We start from the raw sequence: 9,079 nt of genomic DNA, 5'->3' as shown, positions 1-9,079 counted from the left end.
GACTTATATGCAAGCATATAGGCCTAACCAAAGGACACAGACAACAGGCGGGTGAGGCCATAAGTGGGGGGGATGGGGGGTAATGTGGGGATAAGGACACATATGTAATAACTTAAGCAATAAAGAATTTTTTTTATTGCTAAAAGTATTACAAAGTGTATTACATATGTGTCCTCCCCCCCACCCCCCGCCCTTGACAATCCCCTGGCCTCCCTTACCCCCCAGTGTCTTATGTCCATTGGTTATGCTTATATGCATGCATACAAGTCCTTCGGTTGATCTCTTACTCCCCTCCCTTCTGCCCCCCAACCCTCTCTGGCCTTCCCACTGCAGTTTGACAATCAGTTTGAGGCAGCTCTGCCTCTGTATCTATTATTGTTCAAAAGTTTGTAATGGTCTTTATTATCCATGAATGAGTGAGATCATGTGGTATTTTTCCTTCATTGACTGGCTTATTTCACTTAGCATAATGCTCTCCAGTTCCATCCATGCTGTTGCAAATGGTAAGAGTTCCTTCTTTTTTACAGCAGCATAGTATTCCATCGTGTAGATGTACCACAGTTTTCTAATCCATTCATCTACTGATGGGCACTTAGGCTGTTTCCAGATCTTAGCTATGGTGAATTGTGCTGCTATGAACATATGGGTGCATATATCCTTTCTGATTGGTGTTTCTGGTTTCTTGGGATATATTCCTAGAAGTGGGATCACAGGGTCAAATGGGAGTTCCATGTTTTGTTTTTTGAGGAAACTCCATACTGTCTTCCATAGTGGCTGCACCAGTCTGCATTCCCACCAGCAGTGCACGAGTGTTCCTTTTTCTCCACATCCTCTCCAGCACTTGTCGTTTGTTGATTTGTTGATGATAGCCATTCTGACAGGTGTGAGATGGTACCTCATTGTTGTTTTGATTTGCATCTCTCGGATGATTAGTGACTTTGAGCATGTTTTCATATGTCTCTTGGCTTTCTGAATGTCCTCTTTTGAAAGGTGTCTATTTAGATCTTTTGCCCATTTTTTGATTGGATTGTTTATCTTCTTTTTGTTAAGTTGTATGAGTTCCCTATAAATTTTGGAGATTAGGCCCTTATCAAAGAAATTTTAAAAAAAGAAAAAAATTAATACTAAGTAGATATACCTGTTGAAATTAATAATATATTAAATTATTATAAATGGTAATTTTAGATATAGTTGACTAATAATGTAGTTACTAATTCCATAAAATTGTATCCAATCTTTAAAAAAAAAACGTATATTTTACAGCTAATTTTTTCTTTTTTAATTTGGTAGTGTGCAGAAAGTGATTGCTATGAGGCAAAACGAATATTTCTTTGTACGGTATCTTTGCCAAAGGCAAACTTTACAAATAAAATAATTCATACCTTAGAAATATAAAAATTATTCTAGGAAAGTTATTTCTTTTAAGAATGAATAAAAATCCTTGATATTTTTATCTTGCTTTCTAAAATATAATGACTTTTTCGGTGGCTATTTGCTTTAATTTGCCTAGATTGTCCTGGTTTAGGCCTGTTACCCCAGAATAATTATTTAGAGGGTACCCTTTAACTTAAAATTTTTTTCTATGGTGTTACTCTCTTCATCTATGATTATCTCCTATATCCCTTTAATGGAACTGATTATTTTACAAAAATGATGGTACTATTACTTATTCACTAATCCTGCACATGGTTTCACCTTGCTTTCAAATTTGATTGCCACACCCATTAGGAAATCATCACATGTACTATCTTGTATTGTAAATATTTCATGGTTTTTGCCTACTATTAAGCTTTTTATTTCTTGATGTGTAAAAATTTTCTGGATATTTTTATTCTCATGCACATAATATGTTGAAAATATAGATATTGATTAATATATGATCTTCAGTTGGAATCATATAGACTTACCTGAATTTCTTTCTTTTGGGTATTTGAGAATCAGAGGACTCAATAAAATTGGTAATCTCAGAGAATTGTAAAGATTAAATGCAATAATGAACAAAAAGTATACGTGGTTTCTGACATCATCAATGCCTAGCAACCTACAGTGATTACTTGGTCCTGCCACAGAATTTTAAAATGCATTTGTTACCCTTATTTATGGCTCAATAAGATATGCATCTAAGGAATGGATATCATTTCAATTTCTAATGGTACTTTTCATTTATTTGTCAAGTCATTATATATTAAAATTGTCAAATATATTATCCAACTTGATACTTCTAATAAAACATTGAAATCAATAGAAGAGAAGTTCATATTCTTACTATACAGAAGGGATAGCTGGAAGTGCCCAAAACTAAAAGTAAAGAATCCATTTGTCCTGTGGTTAGCAAACTTGAGAACTGAAACCCAGATATCTTTGTCCCAGTTTTGTCCCTTCCTTTTTTTCCCTATTTTGCAGAAATTCGTTGAAAGATTATTCAACATTTTGTGAAATAATGTTATAGTTAGAAATAGCAAAATCCCAATAAAATAGCTTCAGTGCATTTATTTTATTTGAAGTCACTTTATTTCTAAGGGGTATTGCCCAAACATTTACATTTTTCTTTCTGTTATATTCTTTCATGAGTACATGATTTCAATTGGACTACTTTAAGAGAATTGTGAATAACCCATAATTCTTGACTATTTAGCATATGTGCTGAAGGTTTTTTTATCTTCTCACATAACAGGTGGCCCAAGATTTCATGTGGTGTCCTTACAAGGATCAAATCCTCCGGAAAGCATGTGGCCATATGTCAATAGGACTAATGATGCCAAGATGAGGACTATGGAAATGAGTGGATGTTTTGTAGAAAATAAGTTCCAAGGAACAAAGTCACTACCAGTAACTAATAATCAGACCAACAGATGCTTATATTTGAATTTGCTTTTGTACATGTCAGAGGAACTAGTCTTTGACAGATGGAAAACTACTTTTATGTGAGAGTTTCAATCTGATCTTTAGGTTGTACCGTAAAGTAATTCGGGATTCAGTCTAATCTGCCAGGATTTTCCAAACTCACAGCTAGAAGCAGTCTTTATGAATTAAAATAAACAAGCATAGACACAACTGTATAACTTTTCAAGTGTACAATTTCCAGTAGTAAATACCCGAAAACTAACTGTGTGCTTAAAGATAGACTAATATATTCTAATTCAGTCTTCCCTAGTGAGTGAACCAAATATGTATTAACATAAAATACATTGAATTCTTTCTAAGAACAATATTTCAATTTTAAACGTTGATTTAAAGTACCAAAGCTAATGACAGAAAGTAAAGTAGACTTCACTGTTATAAAATAGAGGAAAAAAGATAATTCATTAAAGAAATTCATTGTTTTAAAAAATATATAGTAGATTAAAATTTCTGAATATTAACCATTCTATATGCTTACTTTACTATAAATATTGGTATGTAATAATTAAATATTATTCAGCAATACTTATCTATGTTTGAATCTGCTTTGCACAACTATACCAGGTTTGTTGGCTGTAAACATATAAATACAAGACTAACAGTATATATAACTTAAAAGATCTTTTCTTATAAAAATTAGTTCACCTGTTGTTTGTTGCAGCCATTACTTGTATGCAAAATAAAATTCCAACCAAAACTATTAGGTGAAAAATAAATTATGAGAGTGAACCATAAAATATGTGCTATAGTTTTAATGTCTTAAAAATGAGAGGCATGGAAAAAGGAAGAAATAAAAAAATACGGGTTACTCAACTATGTCATTCACTCTTTATTTTATCATTTCATTCATTTACCTATTCATTCATTTAGTTATACCATCTGATATATCATCAATAAAACTATATTAACAATGAATTCTAAGATGGTCACTAATATTTTTAACCACTGCAATCCTCTTGGAGAAAAATGTGGAAAAACTTTTAGCTCATTGAGACTGCTAAAATTTATTTCAAATAAAAGATTTATATTATTAGTGAGCATTAAAAGTAGAAAGCAGTATTAAAGAACACCCTGAAGAACACCATTAAAATGTTAATCTGTAAAAGCACACAAGAAGATTGATATGGGTGAAATTAAAGGATGGAGATGACCTAAAAATTACAGCAAGGGACATGAGGGGACCCATACAAAATATACTTATCTTCTTTATGGGAAGATACCATGTTTAGACCGATCTCTATATGTAAAAGATGAAACACAACAAATAAAAGGAAAAATAAAAAATATGGACTGCTAATCCATGCTACAGAATTAAAGGAGCCTTCAAAATTAAGAGAAAATGTAAACCACTGTTTGAAAAAACGTTGTTGTATTCTAAGTCTATTGCATGCTCCAAGGTAAAAAAGTTACTGCTACAAAATTGTATTAAAACTATAATTTTCCATTTCCCACTCAATGCACTCTTCAATATATCCATATAAAAAGCCAGCAACCAGAACGCCTGAACGACCGGTCGCTATGATGCCCACTGCAGCTGACCAACCAGCCGGATCGGGGGCGGGGCCAGCCAGCCAACCTCCCATGTCCCCCCCCCCACACACACACACTGGCCTGGCTTCAATCAGCCCCCATCGGGGCAGGCTGGCCAGACCCCACCCATGCACAAATTCATGCACTGGGCCTCTAGTTTTAATAATCATAATCAATGTGCCCATTATACCAGGTATGTCTCTATATATTTTGCAGGTAGTAGTTAATTTAGTTCTTCCTTGAGAACGATATTTTATCACATGCATTCTTAGGAAACTAGAACTCTGAAAAGTGACCTGCTCAAGTTTACACAGCTACTAATATAAGGCATTTGAATCTATAACACCTGACCCTCTGAGTATATGTTTTTACTTTATACTCCATACTGTCTCTTGTGCTTCCAAAGATTTTCTATGTATACAAAAGTGCATATATCCTAACATATAACACAGTGGAAATCCAATTTATATATTATAGTTTATATGTTATACAATGGTACCTTGAAATGAGTATTTTTCCAACTCATTACATAAAAATATATAATTTATTTCAATGACTCCAGATACTATAACTAGTACCCTTTTACTATCATTTATGTTATTTGCTATTTTTTGCTTTTGTAAACAAAGAACTTTGAAGGCGTATGTTTGTGCTCTTGAATGTATATATTTATAGAAGTAAAATAAAAGCATTTGGCACTCAGTCATGGTGAATGCATTACAGGTTCAATTCCCCAGGAATCAAACTCTGAGATGAAAATTGGCATGCTGGAAGTTTACTGTGGAATGCTTTTGAAATGTGTGCAATGTTTTTGTAGATATTTATATCACAATAAAGCTTTTGAAAAAGAAAAGAAAACATCTGTGGGAGAAATAAAGATGCAGAATGAGGCAGAAGCAGAAGACGAAATGCGGTGAAAGACTATGGAAACTCCCCAAACCAACTGTTAGCTCTAGAGCAGGGATGACCCAGCAGAATTGTCTCAGACCTAGGAGCAGGGGCTCATTCTTTGTGTCCCTGCATTAACCAAACATTGGGTGTGAGCTGTCCCCCTAGAAAGGAGTGCCTCGTCCAGCCGAGGGCAATTCTCATAGCTATCAGCCACCAACATTCCCAGGATTTGGGGAAATGAGGGTTTCAGTCCCAAGTTGAAGGCATCCACTAGCACCTATCTATATATATAAAAGCCAAGCGACCAGAACAGTGGAACAACCGGAACGACCCGAATGACCAGTCGCTGTGATGCACACTGCAGCGGCCAACCCGCCTGATCTGGGCCTCATCAACATCCCACAGTCCCTCCCTCTGGCCAGCCCCATCCCGATCACCCCCTCAAACTGATCGAGTGGGGCCAGCCAACCAACCTTCCGCATCCCTTCACCCTCGCCGTCCCGGCCCCAATTGGCCCCCATTGGGGAGGGCCTGCCAGACCCCACCCATGCACAAATTCATGTGTCGGGCATCTAGTAGCTAATAATATAGTATTGTGTACTTTGAAATATATTAAGAGGAGATATCCCATGTAAGTATTCTAATCACAACACACACACCTATCTACTCACATATACATACACAGACTACAAAAACATAAGAACACAAGGAAATTTGGGGAGGACATGAATATGTTTGTTACCTTGATAATGGTGATGATATCACAGGTGTATTCATATATTCAGGAACTGGGGAAATGACAGTTGGAACCAGTGAACACATGTGAGCTATGTCTGGATCAGGTGCATTTATAACCTTCTCTTCATATGCCCCCATTCTATAACCAGGGCAATGAAGCTTCAGAAACCTAGCTGTCAATGTCAAATTTAATTCACATCCAACAGCCTTAAATTGTTTGCATTTTTTTCTCCTAAATGTAGCTACAGAAGTAAATGGCCACAGATCCTGTTGGTGGAATCATTACTAGATCTTGATGTGCTGTTATAGGGTGTTTTCTCTTGGGCACCTGGCCTCTCCTTTAACCAGTGAGTTTGGGCTCTGAAACCTGGGCACGAGATCATTATTTGTAGCTGGAGAGGCTTCCCCCAGTCTCCTAATTATTCATTCTTGATTTATTTTGATTGTGTAGATTGAGAAACATCTTTGTTACCCATTAATCTATTCTGTCCTAGATACAATGTGTTCTATTATGTGTTTCCATGTTTCTTCGAGGACAAGGGTGCCCCTTACTGCCTCTCTAACCTTGGTGATCATTATAATTGGTCATACTTGCTCTAAAGGTTATTTAGAAGATCACCTGGTCTTTTTAAATTCCAAAATCCTATCATCGCCATTCCTTACAGGGAGCCAATTTTGGTGGTAACAGCATCTCCTATAATCAGTCCTGGCCCATAGGGGATGATCAATACTAAGCTTCTGAATGAAATCAGTGCCCCTCTGAAAGCATATATCATCTCTCTGATAAAAGAGTGCCTCCAGGCACTCCTGCAGAACAAGATTAGTGTTGTGACCTTACTTGAAGCACATAGTTTAGTAGTGTGCTCATTTCTCTGAGCTATTGATATTTTTCACTGGTTTTCATATTAATTGCTATTTATTAATAACAATTGTTATTTGTTAATTGTTAGACCACCATCAGTTTCTCCAAGCTTCCAAGAATTGACTAACCAAGTACAGAAGGGTTGAGAGAGGAAATAGGGTGATATTTATATATACGCTCCACCTAGGTCCTGTGAGACAAGTTATCCTTGAAGGACATTTTTACAAGAGATTTCTCTGCCTTCCCTTCCCTCTCGCTTTTCCCTTCTCCATCATCTGTTTCACATATTTCTCCCTATAAACTGATATCTCCTTTAAAAGTAAATGAAAAGGAGTGTGAGTGTTATATATATACTAGAGGCCAAGTGCACGAAATTCTTGCATGGGGGATGGGGAGGTCCCTCAGCCCAGCCTGCACCCTCTCACAATCCGGGACCCCTCGGGGATATTCAACTGCTGGTTTAGGCCTAAACTGGCAGTCGGACATCCCTCTCACAATCCTGGACCACTGGCTCCTAACCACTTGTCTGCCTGCCTGCCTGATTACCCTTAACCACTTTGCCTACTTGCCTCATTGTCCCTAACCACTCACCTGCCTGTCTGATCACCCCTAACTATTCTCCTGCCTGACTGATCACCCCTAACTGCTCACCTACCCCTAACCACTCACCTGCCTGACTGATCACCCCTAACTACTCGCCTGCCTGACTGATCCCCCCTAACTACTCGCCTGCCTGACTGATCACCCCTTACTGCTCTGCCTGCCTGCCTGATTGCCACAAACTGCCTCTGCCTCAGCCCCTGCTGCCACAGCTTTGTCTGAAAGGATGTCTGGAATGATGTCTGGAAGGTCGTTCAGCTGTCCAGTCTAATTAGCATATTACACTTTTATTATTATAGATGCTCTTAAAGAAGCTAATTTTAAATTTTAATGAAATAATGAACCCTATATATATATATATATAAGCCTAAGTGACCAAATGAAAGAACAACCGAACGACCAGTGGACTGGTCACTATGACACACACCGACCACTAGGGAGCAGACGTTCAATGCAGGAGCTGCCCCCTGGTGGTCAGTGCGCTCCTACAGCTAACCTCCCACAGTCCCTCCCCCTGGCCGGCTGGCCCCAATGACCCTGATCAGGACCTCCAGCCAACCTCCTGCAGACCCTCCCCCTGGCCAACCTCCTGTGGCCCGATAGGCCCTGCTCACCGACCAGGCTGAGGGACCCCACCTGTGAAGGAATTCGTGCACCGGGCTTCTAATAATTTTTATATCTCTAAATATAAATATTTGTTAGCTTTCTTCTTAAGTAAGTTTTATTTTTATATACAGGGTGTCCCCCCAAAATGTATACATACTTTAAAAGCTGATAGCTCAATTTTGAAAATGAAATGTATTTTAATAAACACTGTCTTTATAATTATTCAAAGTGTTTTTATACATTTTTGGGTCACCCTATACATATATTTTTATTAACAGAATATCAATATACTGAAATTTTGAATGTTTTCTTGCTTTTCCTATTTTCATATATAAATTTCTAAAGCATTTTAGAGTATTATTTAATATACTTTATTATATTCATCTATAGTATCCTAAACTCTAGTTCTATAATGTGATTTTCCTATGCCAAAGTTTTTTATTTTAATTACAGATTATAGATGTTATAATATTGGACTGGGAAAGTAGTTGTGGATGTTAGTACCCATCCTCCCTTGCAACTTCTTCATGTAACTAATTTTATTTAGGTATCTACACTCTCCATTCTATTTCACACACTGAATGGAAAGTTAATGCTATGCTGATACTAATCCATGCCAAGTGTGAGTCTGATGGATCAAAGACAGTGAATTTTAACGTTAACAACATATTAGAATCACCTATTAGCTTTTGAAAATCCTGAAGCTCAGAGTGCACCCAAGGCAGATTAAATCTAAATTTGTCAGTGTGGAAACAGGTCTTAGCATTTTCTAAGTAGTTCTAGTGTGCAGCCAAGTTTACCAGTCTCCTGGAGTATTTTGTTTAGAAACCTAGGATTTAAATAATTAGCATTGCTTTAACATGGGCATTGGATGCAATGCAAGTCAAAAAGTAGTGACACTTGCTGAGGTCTTGTAAGAGGTATCCTTTGTCATGGTAATGAGGCAGACTC

The sequence above is a fragment of the Myotis brandtii genome, unplaced genomic scaffold (genome assembly GCF_000412655.1).
Source record: "Myotis brandtii unplaced genomic scaffold, ASM41265v1 scaffold750, whole genome shotgun sequence".
NCBI lineage: Eukaryota > Metazoa > Chordata > Mammalia > Chiroptera > Vespertilionidae > Myotis > Myotis brandtii.
This window is presented reverse-complemented; position numbering follows the sequence as displayed.